Source organism: Heterocephalus glaber, unplaced genomic scaffold (genome assembly GCF_053883595.1).
Source record: "Heterocephalus glaber isolate CG9 unplaced genomic scaffold, H.glaber_assembly_v1.0 deba00001461, whole genome shotgun sequence".
Lineage (NCBI taxonomy): Eukaryota > Metazoa > Chordata > Mammalia > Rodentia > Bathyergidae > Heterocephalus > Heterocephalus glaber.
This window is the reverse complement of record NW_028258308.1, coordinates 29,250,867-29,274,417: the sequence shown is the minus strand read 5'-3', so window position 1 is coordinate 29,274,417 and position 23,551 is coordinate 29,250,867. Positions and strand designations below refer to the sequence as shown.

Sequence of the window (23,551 nt, the reverse complement as noted above, 5' to 3'; positions counted from 1 at the left end):
CTTTGGAAATGAGTGGGGCCTGTAAGACTAAAGGCAAAAGAATCTATACACAAGCATTGTGCTTTAGTTGATAAGGCAGTTTCCCTTGGAGGTATAGAATAGCAATGAAGATACTGCTGTACACATAGAGTGGAAATGAACAGTTAAGTAAATGGATGGTCATTGGCGGGCATCAACTTATCACTGTTGGAATGAGAGTCTACAGATAAAGAGAGAAAGCTATAAGGACCCATGTGTTAATGGATTTGAATTGGAAATTGTGTGAATGTATTCTTGCTTAATACAGATTCAAATGTGTCTGCATGTACTTTAGTTACATGTAGAAATATTTATAGAGAGATATGTTTCCTTACTCTGTCAGGGTATGTATTTCAGTGGCATAGCATCTCTGGCTTCTTTGATCCTCAGTACTACCCCCCACAAAAGAGGGGCTATAATAAATAAAGTCCATTCATAATGAGTTAAATCAGTCACTTATCAATAAGACTTATAAAATATTTTGTTTCCTTAACATATAAAGACAATAAGTAAAAGTGCTTTACATTAGCAATATTTCCTTGTTAAATTTTTAAAATCCCTTGTAAGTTTATAGTGATTCTGTACAGTTATTTAAAAGAATAAAGGACACCACATACACTGAACACTCGGGTCTTGGTTTCTAATGCGATTCTCTGAAAAGGAACCAGGACTCCACAGAGAAAATGCTAATTCTGAACATGTGGTCAAAAATACACAAGATGAGACTATAGCATCTTGCAGTGTCAGAGAATTAGAAAAGTGCTTTAAAAAGACCTACATAACCCCACAATAATAGAGGAATATCAAAGGAACACAGATACTAACTGAAAGATCTCCTAATTGCCAAAATTAGAGCAAAGTAAATAAAGAATTGAGAAACAAAAATAAATAAAGTACAATTAGATTGTAATTTGAAACATAAAATAAGCATTCCATAAGCCTATGCTAATGATTGATTGAATAAAGAATGAAATAAAGAAAGAAAAGGAACAAATCTGTGCAGAACATTCCAAATATATTATGTACTCCATCCTCAAGGAGGTGAGTACGATTCTCCACTCCTTGAGTTTCGGTTGTGCTGAGTGATTTCCCTCTGGAGTCCAGTGTAGAAACGGGAGAAAACTGTCCAACACTACCTCAGTCAGGAGACCAAGGCCAACGCCAACAGTAACAAGTCATGTTGACAGTCTTGGTGTCATGGGCTGAAAGTTACACTTTATCTGTGGTCCTCCTCCTAAATAACCCCAGGCTGTCTAATTCTGAGAAAGATGGAACACTAATCCCGAGGGACATTCTACAAAATGTCTGGCCATTTGTCTTCAAAACTGTCAAAGTCAGCAAAAATAAAGAAAGTAACTGTTACAAGCAAGGAGCAGCATAATAAAATTTGATAGTTAAGTGCAGTGTGCCATACTCGATCCTGATCCAGAAAAGGAAATTAGGTAAAAACTAATATAAACTATGAACTTCAGTTAATAATCATGCACTCATATTGACTAATTATTGTAACAAACATACCATATTAACATAAGGGGAAGCTGGATATAGGGTATGTGGGAGTGTTGTACTATTGTTACACTTTTTCTATAAATTCAAACAATTTTAAGTAAAGTGTTTTATGTTTCAAAATTCTGGATAGGTCATGAGGTAAATGGCCAAAAATATATGAATCTTTATAAATAGGATGGTGGCAGGAAAGTAGGGACTTCTTCCAAACATCAGGTGTGTTTGACTCTTTTCCGTGGTTAAAGGTAGTTAAGTGGCAAGGCTTATGGTTTATGAAACACCATCTTAAACTTTGGACTTTACCTAAGATAATTCCAAGGAAACTTCAAGGATTTACAATCTTTTGTTGTTTAAGCAGTAGAAGAAAAAAGATTTGGAATCCTCTAATGATTAACCAGTATATTTACATTATTCAGGGTTTTTTTAAAAAAGCATTCCATTTACAAAGAGTTGAATCAACCAGTTATCAGTATGACTTACTGAAATATTTTGTTTCCATAACATCTGTAGACAATAAGTAAAGGTGCTTTACTTTAGCAATATTTCCTTGTTCACTTCTAAAATCCTTTAGAAGTTTATAGTGACTGTATAGTTAGCTATTCAAATAATTCATTCAATCTCATTTTGCTAATTTTCCTCCTTCTGCCTTTTACTCTGTTTAGCTAATGTCCTTGGTAGTTCTTGAGGGTGAAATTTTTCCTCAGTTTAGCTTACATTTAATTTTGAAAAGCCCTTTAAAATGCATTGCACTTATTTTTAATTGTGTATGGTCCATCATACCTGTTATATTATAACTTATGTTTAATCCTAAGTAAACTTCGTTATGAATAAAAGGTCTTATCAAACTAAATATATGTTCTGTTTTGCTTAATACATGTACCTTCATAGATAGTAAAGGGAGCTTTGCCAAAAGCTTTCAAAATGTTAATTGAGCACCTAATGTGGCCAGGATTAAGGGAAACTAATTTAAGTGCATATAGTTGCCATACATTAGCTCCATAGTATGGTAAGAGAAGCAGATAAAAGGTCATATAATCAAACCTCATTGTGATAAGTGTTAGGCTAGAGATATGCAAAGGACATTCATTAGGAAACATGGGAAAGAAGGCTGTTACTCTTCACTTCTTCCCTTATTCAAAACATGGCTCTCACTTCCACAAGATTCCCTCTTCTGATATGAAACAGGATCCCTTCAATCGATTTTCAAATGCATCAGATGTAATGAAATCAACCAATCCTTTTTTCTTAACATATCCTGACATCTCTTTGTAATATCTGTTCTAAAAAAGGTGTTTGTCATAAATCCTTGAAAGAGTGGTGAAATTCTTTCTGTGCGCTAGCTCTCTCCATAGTAAATACAAAAAGCAAGTTTAGAAACATGATCAGATTTAACTGTTTCATGCATTATTTGTCCAAATATTTAAATAGAAAGGCACAATTTTTAAGGGTTGAGAAAGCTACTAAAATATTTTTTAATATTTCTTTCAAATTTTGTTCTGAAATAATATTTTTAAATTGTGGGTGATTAAGGATGCAAAAACATCAACCCAAAGTGATAAGTAGCTATGAAATCATAGTCTAGTAGTGTACATCTCAAAGACAGTCTTGGAAAAAGAATGTCACCATTGTAACACTGCAGAGATGAACTGGAAGCCAGTCAGAAGAGTCTTAATGTCATGCTTTTGCTCCAAAATATGCTGAATTTCATAAGCTCCTGTCACATTACTGTGTAAGGCAGTGCCTGTAGCAATGCACAAAACCATATTATGTAGAGTATATAAAAGTCACCAGCAAATATTAACAATGACATACAAATTCTGAGAGAGTCAATAGGCTCAGTCTTCCAACCATCAAACTTAGCAGTGTACTTTCTAAGGTCTTTATTCAGGGAGTGCTTTATTACAATTCTTACTTATTATTTAATGCAACAGAGATATTTAAAGCTTTTGACTAGGGAAGAGTTTACCTACATGTAAACTCAGAGTGTCATGTATTTAAGTTATGTTCTAAAGAGACTTTGCTAATGCTGAATCTTAACCAACCATGCTTATGAAACCTCCAGGGTGACACTTGAACTGTCCTCTGTGAGAGCCAACAATTTCTGGAAGGAATAAGACCATTGCTTACACAAAGCCTTTAGCATACCACCTGGCTTGAATGAAGCGTGGGTGGGAGTCTGGGTGCCGTTTTGGTTCGTCAACAATAGTTTCACTAAATAAGGAAAGTCCCCGAAGGCAGCTCTTTGTCTAAGGAGCCTGGTTGCCAGATCCTGCTTCTACTCCAGTTCACATGAAGAGCAGCAGGTCTGTGGAGGGATTTTAACTGGCACCAGCTTAGGTGAATGGACCCTTCCCTGCTTGTAGAAGTAAATGCTAAACATTTGTTTCTTACTGACTAAGAAAGACAGTGTTAGCTGAAGAAACAGAAATAGGAATTAGGGCTTAACAGAGATCAATAGATCAGCAGAAATACTTCCTTAAATGCAGAACTGGGCTTCATTCATTCCCCAACACCAACTGCAAAGTGGCAGTAGGCAACGGGGTGAGGCGAGAACTCCACCCAAGAGAGGCTATGCAGAACCAGTGGCCAAGTGGCTGCCTGTCTTAGTTACTTTCTCTTCTCTGGGACACAATACCCAACTTAAAGGAGGAAAGGTTTAATTGGCCTCAGTTTGTAGAGGGTTCAGTCCATAGTTGGCTGGCTCTAAGGCAGAGCAGCATGGTAGAGGGGCATCACAGAGGAGAATTACTCATAGCATGGCAGGGGGAAAAGAAAGATCAAGGAAGGAGGACAGGAGATAAATTCTGCCAGGCCATAGCCCCAGTGGCCCAGCTCTTCCAAGCAGATCCCACCTCCTATCAGCAAGCCAGCTCTCACCCCCACGATCCAATCACCTTCCAGAAGCCTCACCTATGAGCCTATGAGTCTTTGAGGGACATTTTAGAGATAAACCATAGCACTGCCCAAGACTCCAAAACATTCATTACCTCTCTGTCTGGACTCTTCCATTCTCTTTCCTGCACTCCTTCATGTTCGTGGGAATTACCATTACTCATCCTTTCAGATTCTAATCAGACACCACTTCTGCCAGGAAATAAATAGCTTTGCACAGGATAATTTAAATGTTCCTGGGTTTCCATTACACCATGAAGGGTGTACCACCCTCAGGATGAGTGGGCATCCTCTGAATCCTCCCAATGGAGTCACCCCTTTAGGGCATATGACTGTCCCTATCACTGCTTGAGCTACTATCTAGGCAAACCCTTTAAAGAGAAGTGAGAATGGTGATAATGAAGACTGGTAGGAAGTTTTTGGGGAAGAGAATGACTTACAAAACTGATGCAACCTGCTCTGAAGTCACCAGCGTGGGTTTTAGCACAAGAAGGGGAAAAGCCCAAGGCAAATGTAATCAGTCTCAGGTGGGAAGAGAAAAAGAAGAATGGGATGAAGGTAAAGGTAACCCTGTCACTTGCAAGCAATAGAAGAATCAGATCAAAATAAATTTCAATGGGGAAATTGTTAGCTGGTGTGCCTGAAATGCCGTATGTGCACTTCTGTGTGTGTGTGTTTGTGCGCACACACATATATGCGGCATATACATGGCTTTGTAAATAAATGCCCCAGCCACCCCAGGCATGTTTCTCTTTGCCTTTCAGAGGAACTTTCTTGGCTTGCCATGACTGGCACTAATTCAAATAAGATAATCACAACAGAACTGCCTACCTTGTCACTCCAAAACCCAGATAATGTTCCAAGTTTTAAAGTAATTATTTCTGTCCTTCTCTCAAAGGTGATTAGCCCATGCCACTAATTCCCAGTCTAATCACAAATAAGATCCTTCAGAAGTTTGCTAATCATGATATGGCACTTGTCATACATTCAGAAGGACTTTGTTCAAGAAGACCTGAGAACAACTAATTTCTGCTCAAACAAGATAAACTAGGTCACAGAGACCTAGCAAGACTCTCTGATGTCCCTACAATTCCTTCAATATAATACAAGGATACCAGTTTCAAGATAAATAAGTAAGAATGTGGTTCTGATTGGGAAAAAATTACCAAGTTAAATCACTTGTGAAGCATTACTGTCATTTTCTCCAATCATACTTCCAAGGTCAGCGAAATTTCTAGAAAGGGCCAGAGAGTAAATATTTTCAGTTTTGCAGGTCTTATTGTTTCTGCCACAGTTCTGCCATGGCCATGAAAAAAGCCATAGAGAATATAAGCCTGGCCGAGTTTTAACAAAACTATGGAAGCACAAGACAATGTTACTAACTCTTTGGGAATTTAAATGTCTGTACTGCATTTTTAAGGGTGCAGTAATATATAGTAAGTAAAGGATTATTTTAGGTCAGATCTTTATGTTTTTCCTTTTGCTTAAAATGTTCTACTTATCTTTTTTAAAATTAATTTTATTAGTACATTTTAGGTATACAGTATAATGACATTCATCATTGGAAATTTTCACCTTTACATAGTCTCTCTTGGTTCTTATTTTTTCCCCATTCCCCTTCCCTCCCTTCAACCCCCCACCTGTTCCTATTTAGAAAGACTTTGTTTCCAATTTTTCATTTTCTCATGCCCTACTTTCCTTTCCCTTACCCCTCCCACTTCCCCTTCCCCTTTGACCCTTTTCTTCCTATTTCACATTATCTATTATACCTTTTAGTCCTTATTTACACTTTCAGTTTCTCACACTAGAGAAACTATTCAGTATTTACACGTGTGTGTCCTATTTATTTCACCTGAGAGTATTGCCTCAATGTCCATCCACTTAGCAATAAATGTCTCTAATTTCTCATTTTTATGGCTGGATAGTACTCCATTTTATATGAAAAAACCCCACATTTTCTTTATCCAGTCTCCAGTTGATGGACATTTGGGCTGTTTCCAAATTTTAGCTATTACAGATTGTTCTGCTATGAACATGGATGCACATATATCACTGTAGTATGATTCTTTTAAGTCTTTGGGGAAGATATCCAGCTGGGGAATAGCTGGGTCAAATGGGACTTCAGTCCTAATTCTTTGAGGTACCTCCATACTGATTTCCATAGTGGTTGCACCGGTCTGCACTCCCACTAGCAATGGAGCAGGGTTCCTCTTTACCCCCAGCCCTGCCAGCATTTGTTATTGATTGATTTCATGATATCAGCCATTCTTTCTGGGGTGAGATGGAATCTCAGCATTGTTTTCATTTGCATCTCTTGAATGACCAGTGATATGGAAGATTTTTTCATGTATTTATTTGCTATTTCTACTTCTTTGTCTGAGAAATGTTGGTTCATTTCAGCTACCCATTTCTGGATTGAGTCTTTAAATTTGGGAGGTCTGATTTTTTAAAATGTTTTATAGATTCGAGATAATAGGCTGAGGAAGAGCAGGTGAAGATTTTTTCCCACATTGTGGGTTGTCTCTTCAAACTGCTGATGGTTTCTCTTGCTATGCAGAAGCTTTTTAGTAAGAAGAGATCCCACTTGTTGATTGTGCTAGTTCAGGGGCAACTGAGGTTTTGTACATAAAATCTTTTCCTACAGCAATGTCTTCATGAGTTCTACCTAACCTCTGTTCCAGCCAGTTAAGCATTTCTGTTTTAATATTTAGATCTTTAATCCATTCTGATTTTAGTTTAGTGCATAGTGAGAGATATAGGTCTAGTTGTAATCTTTGGCAAGTTGAAACCCAATTTCTCCAGCACCATTTGTTAAAGAGGCTATCTTTCCTCCAGTGAGGGTGTTTGGCTCTTTTGTCAAAGATGAGGTGGCTGAAAATTAAATAAATAAATAAATAAATAAATAAATAAATAAATAAATAAATAAAATTTTAAAAAGATGAGGTGGCTGAGTATGTCTGGAGTTGTTTCTGCATCTTCTAATCTGTTCCACTAGTCCTCAGGTTTTTTCTTTGCCAGTATCATGCTGTTTTCATCACAGTAGCTTTGTAGTATAGTTTCAAGGTGGGGGTTGTGATACCCCCTGCCATGTCTCTGTTGCCTAGAATTGCTTTTGCTACTCTAGGTCTCTTCTTGTTCCAAATGAATTTTTGCATTGTTTTCTCAAGGTCCATGAAGTATGCTGCTGGGATTTCAATTGGGATTGCATTGCATCTATATAGCAGTTATGGAAGTATGGTCATTTTCACTATTTTGATTCCTCCTACCCAGGAGCAAGGGATGTCTTTCCATTTTCTAATATCGTCTTCAGTCTGTCTATTCAGAATGCTATACTTTTCAGAGAAGAGGTCTTTGATTTCTTTCCTTAGGTTGATTCCTAGGTATTCTTTGCCCTATTTCTCTCCCAGTGAGTCTGTTGTTCTTGTAGAAGAAAGCTATTGATTTTTGTGAGTTGACCTTGTATCCAGCTACATTACTGAATCTGGTTATTAAGTCTAGAAGACTTTTGGTGGAGTTCTTGGAGTCTTCCAATATCATGTCATCTGGAAATAATGACAATTTGACTTATTTGTTTCCTATCTTTATTCCTTTTATTTCTTTCTCTTGTCTAATTGCCATAGCTAATGTTTCCAGAGCTATATTGAACAGGAGTGGTGATAGTGGACATCCTTGTCTTGGTCCTGATTTTAGTGTGAAGGATTTCAGTTTTTTGACCATTTACTGTGATATTGGCTGTTGGTTTTTCATAGATGGCTTCTATCAGATTGAGATAGAGACCATCTATTCCAATTTTTTGTAGGGTTTTTAACATAAATGTGTGTTGGATTTTGTCAAATGCTTTTTCTGCATCTATTAAGATGATCATATGGTTTTTGTCCTTGGCTCTATTGACATAGTGTATTACATTGATTGATTTACATATATTAAACCATCCCTGCATCCCTGGGATGAATCCCACTTGATCAGCATGTATGATCTTCTTGATGATCTTCTGCATTCTATTTGCCAGTGTCTTATTAAGGATTTTTGCATCTGTGTTCATTAGTGAGATTGGCCTATAGTTCTCTTTTTCTGTTGGGTCTTTCTCTGCTTTGGGGATCAAGGTGATGCTTGCTTCCAGGAATGAATTTGGGAGTATTGCTTCCCTTTCAATTTCATTGAAGAGTTTCAACAGTAGTGGCAGCAGTTCCTCTCTAAATGTCTTGTAGAATTCAGCAGTGAAGACATCAGGATCTGGGCTTTTCTTAGTTGGTAAGTTTTTAATTATGTTTTCAATTTCATTGATTGATATTGGGTTGTTTAGAATTTTTAGGTCTTCTTCATTCAACTTTGGTAATTCATATGTATCTAGGAATTTGTCCATTTCTTCTGTTTTCCATCTTATTGGCGTATAGGTTCTCAAAGTAGGTATTGATGAACCTCTGCATTTCTGCTGGGTCCATTGTGATGTCATCCTTTTCATTCCTATTTGCATGGATTTGGGCCTTTACTTTTTCTGATAAGGTTGACTAAGGTTTTGTCGATTTTGTTGATTCTTTCGCAGAAAAAACTCTTGGCTTCATTGACTTTTTGTATAGTTCTCTTAGTCTCCATTGCATTGATTTCTCCTCTGATCTTTATAATTTCCTCCCTTGTATGAACTTTGGGATTGTCCTGCTTTTCTTTTTCTAGAAGCTTGAGGTTCAGCATCAGGTTATTTCATTGGGCTCACTCTGTTTTCCTAATATGAGTATTCAGTGCTATGAATTTCCCTCATAAGGCTGCTTTCATTGTGTCCCATGATTCTGATATGTTGTATTGCCATTGTCATTTAGTTGTAGGAACGGTCTGATTTCTTCTGTGACCCATTGGTTATTCAGAAGTGTGTTGTTCAATTTCCACATGTTTATGAAAGTTTTTGAGTTTCTTTTGCTATGGATCTCCAATTTCATCACACTATGGTCTGATAATATACAGGGGATAACTTCAATTCCTTTGCACTTACTTAAACATGTTCTCTGTGTGAGTATGTGGTCTATTTTTGAGAATGACCCATGTGCAGCTGAGAAGAATGTGTATTCTGATTTTGTGGGGTGGAAGACTCTGTAAACATCTGTTCAGTTCATTTGTTCAAGAGTTCGATTGAGTTCTAGTATTTCATTACTTATTTTTAGTCTAGTTGATCTATCTATTTGTGACAGTGGGGTGTTGAGGTCCCCCACTACAATTGTATTAGTGCATATATGACTTTTCATGTCTGTTAGTATTTGTTTTATATAATTGGGCACACTAGTGTTTGGTGCATAGATATTTATGATTGTCATCTCTTCCTCTTGGATTGTTTCCTTTACAAGGATGTAGTGTCCTTCTTTATCTCTCTTCATCAGTGTTGGTTTGAAATCTACTTGATCTTCAAAGAGGATACCTACTGCTTTTGGGGGGGTTCCTGTCACATGTAGTATTGTTTTCTACCCTTTAACTTTCAGTCTATGAGTTTCCTTTTGAATTAAGTGTGTTTCTTGCATGCACCCTATTGTTGAATTTTGCTTCTTGACCCATTCTGCCAGTCTCTTTCTTTTGATTGGTGAATTGAGACCATTAACATTGATGGTTATAATTGAAGTGTATTGATTTATCATTGCCATGACTTTTTCCTTTTGTTGGGTTCTCCCCCTTTACATTTAATTTCTTGTCATGCCAGATGGGTTCATTCTGCTTCGCTTCCTAGGGTTGTGATCCTCAATGTCTGTTCCTAGGTTATTGTGTAAAATTCTTTGAAGTCCTGGTTTGGTATTCACAAAGTTCCTAAGGTGTTCTTTGTCATGAAAGTATCTTACTTCTCCATCCATTTTGAAAGATAGTTTTGCAGGTTACATCAATCTGGGTTGGAGGCTGTTTTCTTTTAGGGCTTGGAATATGTTACTCCAAGCTCTTCTTGCCTTGATGGTTTGTGTTGAGAAGTCTGCTGTGATTCTGATGGGCTTTCCTTTGTATGTGATTTGTTTCTTTTCTCTGACTTCTTGTAGAACTTTGTTCTTCTGTTGAGTTTCTGGAATCTTAACAATTATATGCCTATGTGTAGATTTTTTTTGATCAAGGCTATTTGGAGTCACTTATCTGTATGTCAAGCTCTTTTCCCCTGCTTGGGAAGTTTTCTGCCAGTATTTCTGTGACGAGTTTTTTATGTCATCTGCACTCTCTCCTGTTTCTTCATTGACTCCAATCAGTCTTATGTTTTTTTTCTTTGCATCATCTAGCAGCTGCTGGATTGAGTTCTCGTGGTCCCTTAGTATTTTAGAAAAATTTTTCTTTTCCTGGTCACTAATTGCAATCTTATCCTCTATATCTGAAATTCTGTCCTCACATTGGCTCATTCTGCTGTGTCAACTTTCAATGAAGTTTTTCATCTCCTGGAAATCTGTTTGCATCTGTTTTATGGATTCCATTTGTTTCCTATGTTGGGATTCCATCATGTTCCTCAGCTCCTCTATTTTTTTTTTTAATCTATGTCCTCTCTAGATTTATTAATCATGTCTTGCACTATGGGCACAATCTCTGCTCTTATCTGAGAAATTATTTCTGATTTCATTTTTCCCAGATCCTCTTTTGTTGCCAATTCAGGGAGTCCAGGTGGTTGAGTATCAGATTGTTTCATCTCATTTCCCTTTGGGGTTGCTGTAGGTGATCTGGAAGTCTGGTTTTGAGACTTGTTTACATTTCTTCTCAATTCAATGGTGAGGCAGAGTGGGAGAGGGATGTGTACTGCTGGCACCCACATAGCTCAGCTCCTCAGCACTGAGGGGTGGTACAACAGCCTGGAAAGTTCACCTCCTCTGCACTGGGGGCAGCTCTGCTCCTTGGCTCTAGATCTTGATTTAATGCTTGCTCTGCTCCTAATTAGTTGTTTGACACTCAGCATGTCATTTATATTTTTAAGCCTTGATTTTCTTATCGATAATATAGGCTAGTAATGGTATTTATTTCATTGAGTTCTGAGGAATAAAGTAATGGTGATATGCATGATAACTATATAATAATGTTATCTATCACATATATTTACACTGTTCACAAAATCCACATTCACTACCAATAAGCCAGTACTGCCTCACCTGTCAGTGGACTATGAATGACTTACTGCTCTATAGGGTGGTCCCAACCATTATTGAGTTCAGTTCCTTGGAAGCTCTACATCCTGGCAAGTTCCTTCAAGGTGTCATGTAAAGATCACTGTTTTATTAGTTCATCCAAATTATACAGAGTAATATTTCATTTTTGCATCTGCATATAACATACTTAGATCATATGCACTTCTTCCTTACTTCTTCTCCTTTCGCCCTCCATTCCCTTTTACTTCTCTATTTTTAAAGATAAAAACTCTGAAACTGCCTTTAAGCAAGTCTGCAAAAGAAAAGAGATTATTTTACATTTTTAAAACCAGTTTAATGTTGTCATTTAATTGCATTTGCTCACATATTTGTGTCTCCTACCTCTCCTCTTAGCAACAATAGCTCTTTTGTCTTTGATTTTCCAATAATTAGCACAGCAGTTATCCTACAGCAAGCATTTAGTAATCTCTTTTTGAAGGAATGTAGGTAACAGGATGGAGCAGAAACAAGAAACTAAAGTAACAGTACTTGCATGTGAATCCAGAGTGCTTACTTGGAGTTATGATTTCCTACCCTGTGTCTAGAATTCCAGACCCTTCTAAGGTCTCAAAACAATCATATTCTCTAGCTTCTTTCGAGTAATGGATAAGAGCTCATGTGGGACTCATTGTATCCACTCAGGTGAGCAAGAAATCTTACCAGAGTTTTCTGTGAGCTCAACTAAAATTGTGTTTCATACCCCCACCAAGTGGAAGAGACCTAATCCAGTTCGATTCTAGCTCCCCTTTCTTGCTCAGCCTTTGGGCCTAAAGCATTGTGAAGTCTGGGATTCATCTAGTCCTCAGATATTACCTGTCCAAGCTGCATCCTGAGGGACCCTTTGTCCTTCCTGGCCCTGGCCACCAGACTCACAGGACCTAGTGTGCTGTCCCTCATTGCCATCAGGGGAGATGCTTCCAATGGAGTGCTCTTTCTACTCTGTCCCTGATATTTCCAGGAACACAGAATTGACTCTGTCCTCTACATTCTGCTTTTTTCCCATCTCTGGTGAAGGAGACATAAATGTCATATGGAGGAAGGACAAGGGATATGCAGAACCGTGTTGGATACAAACACACAAAATCATTTACTGTTTTGAAATGATTCTGCCACACAGAGCAGTCAAGCTAAGATGAATTGGGCAAGGGAAATGTGTAATTGTGTACAAAAAGGCTGCATGACAAATATTGGTCTAAAGGTTAGAAGACACTGGGAAACACATTGAGCTTGCTATATGAAACAAACCAACAAAAGGAAAAAAAACACCTTAAAACAGTTCAAAAAGTTAAAGTAGCTGCATCAGTAGCCAGTGAGTTACTGGACAGAAAATATTCTGAGGTTCAGTGCATAAGAGTAAAGGTTGGAATAAATTGTTTTTAATATTTTTTTAAAATGTGATATTTTAAGGAGTGTGTGTGTGTGTATGTGTGTGTGTGTGTGTGTGTTTACAGAGAGCAAGAGAAAGAGATTTTTAAAAAGAAAAGAGGAATTGGCTTATGCATTTGGGGAGGTGTGGTAAACCCAAACTCTATTAGGTAAGCCAACAGGTTGGAGACCCGGGGTAGAACTGTGGTTCAGACTAAAAGCCATCTGCTGGCAGAATCCCTCTTGCTCAGGGAAGATCAGTCTTGGATTTGTTAAGGTCTTCAACTGACTGGGTAAGCCCTACCTATCTTAGGAAAAGTAATGTACTTTACCCGAAGTCCACAGGGGTAAATGTTCATCTTAGCAAAAGAAAAAAAAAAAGAAAAACACCTTCATAGACACATCCAGAATAATGTCTGAATACAGATCTAGGCACCTGGTGGCCCAGCCAAGCTGATATACAAAATGAGCCACCACATCACAATTATCCTCCAAAATATTCCAGTTCCTGCTTAGTTTTTCATACTTTCAAAATCACAGAACATCAAGTGTGTCTGATTTTTGAAAACAACTTTTGAGATTCTAAAGTAAAAGGTGCTGTAATAATTACTCAGGTTTTCTACTCCCTTCTTCCATTCCCTCCTCCCTTTTTTCCTTCTCCTCCTCTTCCCTTTCCTTTTCATTCTCCTCTTCCTCCTCCTTCTTCCCCTCCTTATCCTTTTCCCCTTCTTTCCCTATCCATTTTTCTGGGAAAATAAAGAAGTTGGAAAAAGAAAGAAGCTTCAATATTAATACTTTCACAGCATGATACCACAGCATGTTGCAACACCATTATACCTGAGGCAAAATATCTAAAAGACAAATTCCTTTTTTTTAAGGTGCATGTACTATATAATAAATCAGTACTTACAGATCTTACACTTTTGATATTTTTATTATGTGTTTCCCTTCTTACTCAGTAGGTAATTTTCAAAATGAAACATGGTTGGGAGTTCTAAAATTTGGTTCCCAAATTCCTACGGGGAACATTTTAGAAACATTCACAAATGACTACTTACATCATAGTTTTAGGGACTACTGGATCCCAGGCACTGGAGGCTGCTGTCTTCTATGTCCCTTCAACTGACAGTACCTTTGCCAATTTGCATGTGGACAAGAAGTGCTGTTCTTTTCTCCATCTGGAAAGCCACAGGCCTGGAAAGCCACAGGCCTGGAAATTACAAGCATATAAAGAACATCTATGCTTGTAATAGATATGCCTATTAGAATATCTATGACAAACTGCCATATCCAACTTTCCCTGGTTATGATCACATTTCAGTATAAATTCTTCAGCTGATAGTGCAAAAGACTATTCTGTAACTTCATACAAAACTAAAAACATCATCAGTAATTGCCACATAAGTTACAAGTTGCTTTGAAAATTATCTTTTATTCAAAATCACCAAAACCCAGAAGCAACCCAAATGCTCATCAACTTGTAAGTGGACAGTCTTATCGCAGTTGTAGTACACTCCATGGCAGAAACACTACTCAACAGCAAGAACACATATTGCTATATGACATAGCCTGGATAAATCTAAGAAGTGTTATGGTAAGTGCAAGAAGTCAGACTCAAAATGTTACATACTACATGATTCTACTCATATGGCTTTCTGGAAAGGGTGAAACTTTAGGGACAAAAGTCAGATCAGCAATTGCCAGGGGACTGGGATGGAATCAAGTGACTGATAACACAAGAGGCGTGGTGGATGTTTTAGGGATGCAAGAAATACTTTATACTTTGCTTGCGGTGGTTATATGACTGTACCAGTCTTTCAAAATGAAACGCCTAGAAAGAGTGAATATACTGTACATACGTAATAGAACTGCAATACCCTAAAGAGTTAATTTACTATATGTAAATTCTGCCTCAATAAATGTGACCTCTACAAATAATGTATAATGATGTCAGTGTCTGGAGAAAGAATTGTTCCTGGAAAATGGTTTCTGAGGAAAAAGAAAACAATTATGAAAGCCTTAATCTTGACACTCTTCTAGAGATCCATGAAACAAGAAAGAGCCCTGACCCACAGGAGGAAGGAAAATAGCAAAGTGAAAACCCTATTCCCCATGCAGTTCTAAACACTTCTTCTGAAGTAGCTTTGCCAGTACTTTGGTCTATTTGTTCAACACTTTCACTGGCTCTTAGAAGTCACTGTAAACCTTGGTACGTGAAGATGCTATAGAGCATACCTCCACCCTCTGGAGAGGAGTCTGCTTGATGCTACAGCCGATCTTCTTTCTGCATGAGTGCATTAAACACACCAAGTGAGTTCTGGTTCTTTCTTTCTGTTTCTGGTTTGCACGTGCTACGGTCTGAATAAGACTTGTCCCCTCCAAGCTCAAGTTGGAATTTAATCCCCATTGAGAGATATTAGGGGGTGGAAATAATTGAACTATGGCGGAGTCTCTAGGAGCTGGCTGGGACTAAATAAGGTTGTCAGGGTGGAGTCCTCATAAATGAATCCTGGCAGCTTCATATCAAGGATGAGACCAGAGGACACATACTGGCTGTCCCCATCTCTTGTCATATGATGCCACTGGGACTCTACCAGCAAGAAGGTCATCATCAGTTGTGGATCCTCAACCTTGGACTAGAACTGTGAATCAAAATAAATCCCTTGTCTTTTAATTTACCCAGTCTGTGGTGTTGTATTATTAGCAACAAAGAACAGACTAATACAGCCCTTTAAAAGGATACTATACCAGGAAAACTAAATGGTCACATTTTTTAATTTGGCCTGAAGAGCTGAAAAATAAATTATGGGGAGAAGATAGGGAGTTGCCGGGATAAGCTAGCCAAGGAGTTTCAGGGACAGTGGTATGTTCCTAAAAGTGTAGTACATGTTCATTTGGACTCAAAGCCAGGGGCTGTTAGCAGAAACAGTGTAGCTGGGGCGTAATTGTCTTCAGAAGGAAGGAGTAGTAAAATCAGAGGCTTTCCAGGGATGGGGCAAGGAAATTGAAAGACAAGCAAATCTAGGTTTTTACAGATTGAAGTGAAGATCTCAGATTGCATCCAACAGTGATTTGAACAACTGAGCTATCTCCAGAGTATAATTTAAATATCCTGTTTCCTAGTGCCAACTACATCCCTGATTTGCTGGGGCTTATATTTGTTTACTTCTCTGCAAAATAGGGCCATTCATGCATCCTTTGCATTTGCTCTACAGGGAACTGTGGTGAAGCCATTCATGTAGCCCTGACATGCTGCTGATTTGCATTGGTATTGCAGTCTGTACCTTATTCTGAGATCTTCAGGAAAGCACATCATTATCACCATGCTAATTTACCCGCTCAGTCTTGCATTGTGCATAACCTGCCGATCTCTGCCTTTTCCAAGCAGTGTGTGTGCTCATTTCTTTCCACACCTGAGACCACTCATTGTGCTTGCCTGAGTGAATCAGACAGCCAGCATTTGAGCACTGTGTTATGTGTTGAGGGAGAGATGGAAAGATTAGCAGAGCTAACCTACGAAGAATAATCTTACACAAGAAACCAAGTGGAACTGAAGAGAGTGCTGCAGTTATCAGTAACCCTAGATTCCAAGAAACAGTCTGATTTCCTCACCTTTGCTCTTGTGTTGCTCAGCTTTCCACAACTATAACAAAATACATGAAATAATTTCTAAAGAAGAAAGGTTTATTTAGGGTCATAGTTTTAGAGGTTCCAATCCACAATCAATGGGCTACATTGCTTTGAGCATGCAGCAAGACAATAGATCACAGCAGGAGTGTATTGTGGGAACAAAAACCACTTACTTATTGGCTAGAAAGCAAAAGGAAGAGGGTTCCACAGCTCCTTTTGGTGGCATGTTCCCAAGAACCAAAAGACCTTCTATTGTGCTCTGTTTCCTAAAGGTCTACAGCACTGTCCAGCAGTGTCACACTGGGCAGTAAGCCTTTAACACATGAGTCTTTGGGGGACACTTATCCAAATCATATCACTGCTCCTATAATCTTCTCCATAACTTGGCTCTTCTGGGAACTCAATTCCCATCAGCAAGCTTCAAAGTAGAGAAGTATAAGGTAAGAAGGAATATATATTATCTATAATAGCTAACATTCACTTTTACTGTTCACATTGTGGTAGGGACTTTCCATATATGACTTTATTTACAACTAAAAATAGTCCACTAAAGCAAGTAGTATTAGTGCTCCCATTTTTCAGATAAAGACACCGCGACCTAGAGAAGTTAATGAACTTTCTGAGAAGTACTGAGCTATGTAGAGAGCAGAACCGACACTTGCTCTATGCATCCTCAAAGCTGGAGTTCCTACCCACTGAGACAAAATGGCTCCATCCTTATAAAGTCAAGCCATTTATTTCAGCAGTAATGTGCATCTCTAAAAATTATCTCTCATCTTTCAAAACACAAAGGAGGGCCGGGATTTAGCTCAGTGGTTCCGCCACCTGCCTTGCAAGCGTAAGGATCCGGGTTTGATCCACAAAAAAAAAACCCTATGATTAGGGCTGCAGGATCCTGTAAACGGGGTTGTGGCATAAAGCAGGTTTAGATTCAAATCTGGGCTCAATAACTTGATGACTATGTGAACTCGAGTACGTTGTTTGTTCTCCCCAATTCTTTCAGTTTTAAAATTAGAATAATAGAGCTTATCTCACTGGGTTTAGATGTTAAACAGAATAGTATGTGTGAAATTAACTCAATACATGGTACCTTTTCTTAAAACAATGTCTTCAAAAGTCAAATTATTGGCTAATTTTGCCATAAGAATAAAGCTGGAAACACCAAAAAAACTCCAATGTTTTTCAAAGTTGTAAGGTGATAGAGTGCCTAAAATCCGCATGTAGGCACTGAATTGAGTACTGGATATGAAGTAGGAAAGAAAGTTGGTATTGCTTTCTGCATGACTTCCCATCTTTTTGAGAAAGATCTTCTTTTACGAAGACATATAGACTGATATTGGACAACTTTTCCCCCTTCTCATACACACCCCCATAAATCCTGCCTTTATATACAATCTTGACTCATTCATTCATCCAAAGCTGGGATCCTATTTGTCTACAGATACTACATCTTAAGAATTGAAAATCCTCAGACATTTGAAAAACTTTGAAGTGAAACTGATCTGTGTAGCACTTCAATTTTAGCTCCATGCAATGTGGGAAACTCGTTCACAATAATATCTTAATCAGCTATCTGATTGCCAGTCTTTATACCTCACAATATTGGAACCATGTTCACTATGTCACAAACAGCTTTTTTGGTCTGTGAACTCCTTGAACCTCCCTCTAACCTGCTCTCACTGGTCCTAGCATTCATGAAAATGAATTCCAACTTCCAGATAACCTTCCAACAAGTGTAAATGAAAATGAGGTCCTGATATACTCCCTCCTTGCATGGAGTCCACTTTTCTGGGTGTCACAGCTCCCAGTCTTACTATTTCTTACAAACAGTGTCCAGACTCTTGTTGTATTAGATTGACAACTCTGCTTATTCCTCATCTATCAGCTCCATGTCCAACCAACGTTGCAGTGAGTCTAAAACCATATTCACTGTTTTGGTGACCTGTCACTTTGTTGGCTTAACACTGACCTTGTGATGGTAGATGTTGCATAAGGGAAAGATGAAGCCCTCATAGGACTTCTTAATCTTAAAAGATACTGTGTTTTTTTTTCCAAAAAGTGTGAACTAGGTAACCATCCAATGACAAGACCCAAAGAAGCCATTTGTTTGGTTGAGTTATATCTTAAACAAGGAATATCATGGAACACAGATTACATTTCTGAACAGAAAGGTTTTCCAGTGGCTGGTCCCCCAAAAGGATTACTTGACCCTATGAAAATGTCCAGGTTTCTATGAAGGAGTTTTTGTGTTAGGAAAAACTGACTTTGTTTTCTCTCTCAGTTGCCTTGTACATTCATTATATTTTCTGACTGTCCATTTCAAGATACTCCACTGACACCTGAAAAGTCCTTACATAATAGAATTTAAGATAAGCATTCAGAAGATTCTGCTGTTTTTCAGTAGCATTGGTTAAAAATAAATGTGCTATTGATATGCAGTTATTAAACATCATCTATTTGAATACATGACTTATTTTAAGTAATATCATGTCAGAGTATCTCAATTTTAGATACTAGCTTTCTTTTTCTACATCACAGAAACCCTAAGAACTGTATATCACTAATAACAAGCTTCAATATCACTTCTAAATTTCCATTTCACAAAAAATGTTTCTATTTTTTAATCATTTGTTTTATAAAATGAAGGATTTTCTGATGGGAAGAGAATACATCCCTCAATAACACTTAAATATATTTAAATTACATTAGAGACAGAAAGCACAATTTTTATTACGATTCCTTTCTTTTACTAGAAAAGCAAATAAAAACCCTCTGTTCCTTAATATATTTAACTGGAAAGATATTTAAATTTTCTACAAAAGTGTAAGGAGAAAACCGTGTGCACTAGGCAGAGAGGCAAGGAAAGGTGCTGGCATGAACAATAGTATCTCTGGGTACTGGGTCTTTTAAGAACACACCAAAAAAGCCTTCAGAGAGAGTACATGAGTCCTATCTTGGAGTAGCCGAAAGAAGACTTGGCACAAGCAATAAAGGCTTTATCTAGTCATGAGACCCCAATTTCAGCCAGGTGATTCAACTTGCTGTGTGTCCTCAGCACAAAGTAAATTGTTTCTTTGCTCTACATTGTCTCCAGTTTTTTACCTAGAGGCTCGAAACAATAGCAGGCGGATGGTTAAGGGGTGGAGCTCTGTAGGGAGCCTCCAGCTCGCTGCATTCAGAGCTTAAAGATATTGCTGCCAATGATTCAGAACGATTTTGAACTCGGGGAGGGGGTCACATCTCAGCCGCCTGCCCTGCATTTGGCACAGATAGTCAAGCACTGGCTGAAATAACCACTGAGGTGACTGGCTAGAGAAACCTTGGGTCTCTCCTAGCTGCCACTCCTACAGTCTCTCCTCTCCAAACCACCCAAATGTAGCTCCCTGGAAACCAAGCAGAGGCTCTGCTGGCTCCCAATACTGAGGCCAATCTGCCAAGCACAGGTTGAGCTGCATCAGAGCCCCCAAGACGAGGATCTCTGGAGTTGGGGATTTAGCTCAGTGGTTATGCTGCCTGCCTTACAAGCACAAGGTCTTGAGTTCAATCCCCGATACCAAAAGGAAAAAAAAATGAGGCTCTCTGGATGGCCTCTGACAAGATAATTGTATCATGATGCCTGCTCTTTCAGGGGATTACAAACAAAGTGACCCTGTGTCCTGATATGAAAGTCACATTTATTTTCCTTCGGTGGGACCTTGCAAGTGAATGTTTCTGTCATCTCCACTCTGTCTTAGTCAACTAAGTTGGAAGGGATTTTGTATTTGTTTTTTTTTTTTTTAAAGAATATGTGTCTGTTTGAAAGTGAATTCCTTTGTGATCAAAACATCAGCTCCACAGCCTGGCCATGAGTCCTCTCTCAGGCATGTTGGGATGCTGACCTCGGTTGAGAATATTAGATAATGGAAGATTTATTTAAAGGAGAATCAGAGATAAAACTCTTCAATCTCCTCATCTCACAAATACACACTTTGTGTGTGTGTGTGTGTGTGTGTGTGTGTGTGCTTTTATGCTTTCATACATCTTTTGGGGAGCTGTTCTCTCATTCAAACTACCCCCACGGGGCAAGTCTGTCCGCAGCTCTGCAGGTGTCTCTCTGCCACTGCTCACAAAGCCTGCTTGTTAATCAGCCCCATCATGTGGCTTTTGACCCCCTTCCTACCCGGCTTTCTCCACATCTCTCCCTGCCAACCACCACTACTACTTTGAAAAGAGAAAACACTGAACAGCTGGTCAAAAGAGCTATTATCATAAAGATTCCTTAACAAGGCCTGGAACTTTCCAGTAAATAGTCCAAGCTTTTGGCCCCCTCCCCCTTTCTAGGCATGGTGCCCCCTGCCCCCATTCATCAGTCACTGAAAAACTCACTGACTCTGCTACGTTCTGTGGCTACTGGACATTCTACAAAGTGTCCCTCCAGAAGCCACTCCACACCATCTCTGTGTGCTTCCCCTTCAGAACCATCTTTGACTAAACCAGCGCAGCAGCGCTAATATTGTGCAGTGCTGGTTTGGAGTTTAAACAGGGGAACTGGAAAACAAGGACTTCTCTTTTTTTGCATTTTCCATGCTTGGTTATTGATTGGTCTGGCTATGTAAGTCCTTCCCCACCTCATTTTACTGAGAAGCAAACCAAGAATATTAATTCTATGTGTTATGACAACTTGAAGAAAGGTAATTTGCTATTAAGAGCCAGTGTTGTTGAAGGCTCTGAAGTTGACATAGATAGATTATAGATAATCTATAGTAACTAGACTTGAATTTGAGGGAAAAGCACAGGTATTTGCAGGTTCCAGATGACAGATTTTATCTTCTCCCCTTTGTCATCTCAGCCCACCTCATCCTACCCCATGCAGAAATTAGGTATCTGTCTCCTGACTGAATTCAAGCTCTCAGAAACCTGGAAGGTTAAAGTCTTTCTCCCTCTCTCTCCCCGCCCCTAAGTGGTGTGCCATGGAAAGAATAAGGAATTAGTGGGCATGGTGGTGCATTCCTATGATACTCAGGAGGCTGAAAGAGGAGGACCACAAGTTTGAGGCTAACTTGGGCAACTTAATAAAACCCTGTCTCAAAAATGAAATTAAAAGAGGTAAGGATATAGCTGAGTGGCAGAGAACCAAGGTTGAATCCTCAGTACAAGGAAGGAAAGACAGGAGGGAGGGAGGGAGGAGGGAGGAAAGAAAGCAAAGAAGGAAGGTAAAAAGATTTTTTTCTGCAGGATGTGTTGTGTGAAAATGGGAGTTCCTCTATGATGATTATTAGTGAAATACTCTTGCGTCCAAATGATTGTCTTAAAATCTTTTATGGGTATGTTTACTGTGAGAACCCTTAGAAGAAAAGGATAGAATGAGAAAAGGCCACCCCAGGTCAGATATGAATTTTTTAATAGGTTTACAGAACTGACAACATGCGGCGAATGATATATTCTGTTAGATAAATAGGAAATGCTTTTCTTTTCTTGCCTGCCCCTGAACAACCCTCAGGAGCACTTGATTTAGAACATGGGCTTACCTTTGTGAGAAAAACATCCAAAGATGTGGTCCACATCCTGACATTTTCACACCTGGGTGTGGCAAATGACAACAAGATCTCTTGGGTGATGCTACCAAGGAGGGGAAAACCCAGAGACCAGAACCTGCTAAAGACTCTGACCTTGTAAAGTCCAAACCCTAGTGACTCTGAAGGTGAGGGGAAGGCAACTTTCAGGAATGGGCCAGGAAACCATGACAAAGCATGCTGCATTCTCATCCAGGCTTTTCCAAGCAGCCAGTGGCCTCTGCCTGTGATTGTATGGAATAATGGATTGATTTATTATTTAGGAGCTTAACAAAGGATGGCTTTCAAATGACTCAGGCTGAAGAGATTTCTCAGACCTAGTTCACCTTTTAAAAACAGTTCACTAATAGAAACAAAGATGTGCTCTCTTTTAGATTGTGATAAAATATATATAATGTAAAACTTACCATTTTAAATGCACATTTCTATGGTATTAGTGCATTAATATTGTTTCACAACTATCATCACTATCCATCTTCAGAATCTTTTCTCTTTTTTTATTTTTTTGGTACCAGGGATCGAACTCAAGACCTTGTGCTTGCAAACCAGGCGTTGGAACCACTGAGCTAAATCCCCAGCCCTCAGAATCTTTTCTGATCTTTCTGAGCTGCCACTCTGCGCCTATTAAACGTGAACTCTCCACTCAGCCCTACTCATGGCCTGGCAAGCACCATTTTGCTTTCTGTCTTTATGAATCTGACCGTGCGCCTTATACTCTGCGTACCTCATGTAAGTGGAACTAGACACCACTTGTGCTTTGAGACTGGCTCACTTCACTTGGCATACATCCTCAGGGTTCACGGATCTTGTTGTATGTGTCAGGGTTTTCTTCCTTTCCAAGACTGAACACTATTCCATTCTCTGTCTTTTATGGTCAACTTCACTGAGATACAATTCAACACAATACTATCCAATCTTTTTAAGTGTACAATTCAATTATTTTTAGTAAACTTGTCAGGTTTTCCAACCATAGTCACAATCTGGTTTTAGAACACTCTCATCCCAACAAGATCCCTCATGCCTATTTACAGTTAATCCTCATTTCCATATCCTTTTCCCACCCTAGGCAACCATTACTAATCCACTTTCTATCTCTATAGATTTGCCTTTTGGGGATAATTTATATAAACGAAATAATATCCTAAGTAATCTTTTGTGTCTGGCACTTTTTTCTTAGCATAAGGTTGTTAAGCATCATCCATGTTTTAACCAGTCTTAGTATTTCATTCTTTTTTATTACTGAATAGTGTACCTTTGCTTTAGATTTATCATGTATTATTTATTCATTCATGGACTCATGGACATTTGAGCCGTTTCCACTCTAGTTATCATTAATAATGCTGTATGGGAATTTGTGTACATGTCATTGAATAGAAATACCTAGCATTGCTGGGTCAAAGGACAAATTTATGTCTAGCCTTTAAAGAAATTGACCAACTACTTTTTCAAGTGGCTGTACTATGA

General features: G+C 38.6%; 1 pseudogene; it reads right to left on the bottom strand.

Moving 5' to 3' along the window:
- Positions 1 to 23,551, bottom strand: part of LOC101701249 (cytosol aminopeptidase pseudogene) — an 80,296-nt pseudogene that overhangs the window by 51,457 nt on the left and 5,288 nt on the right.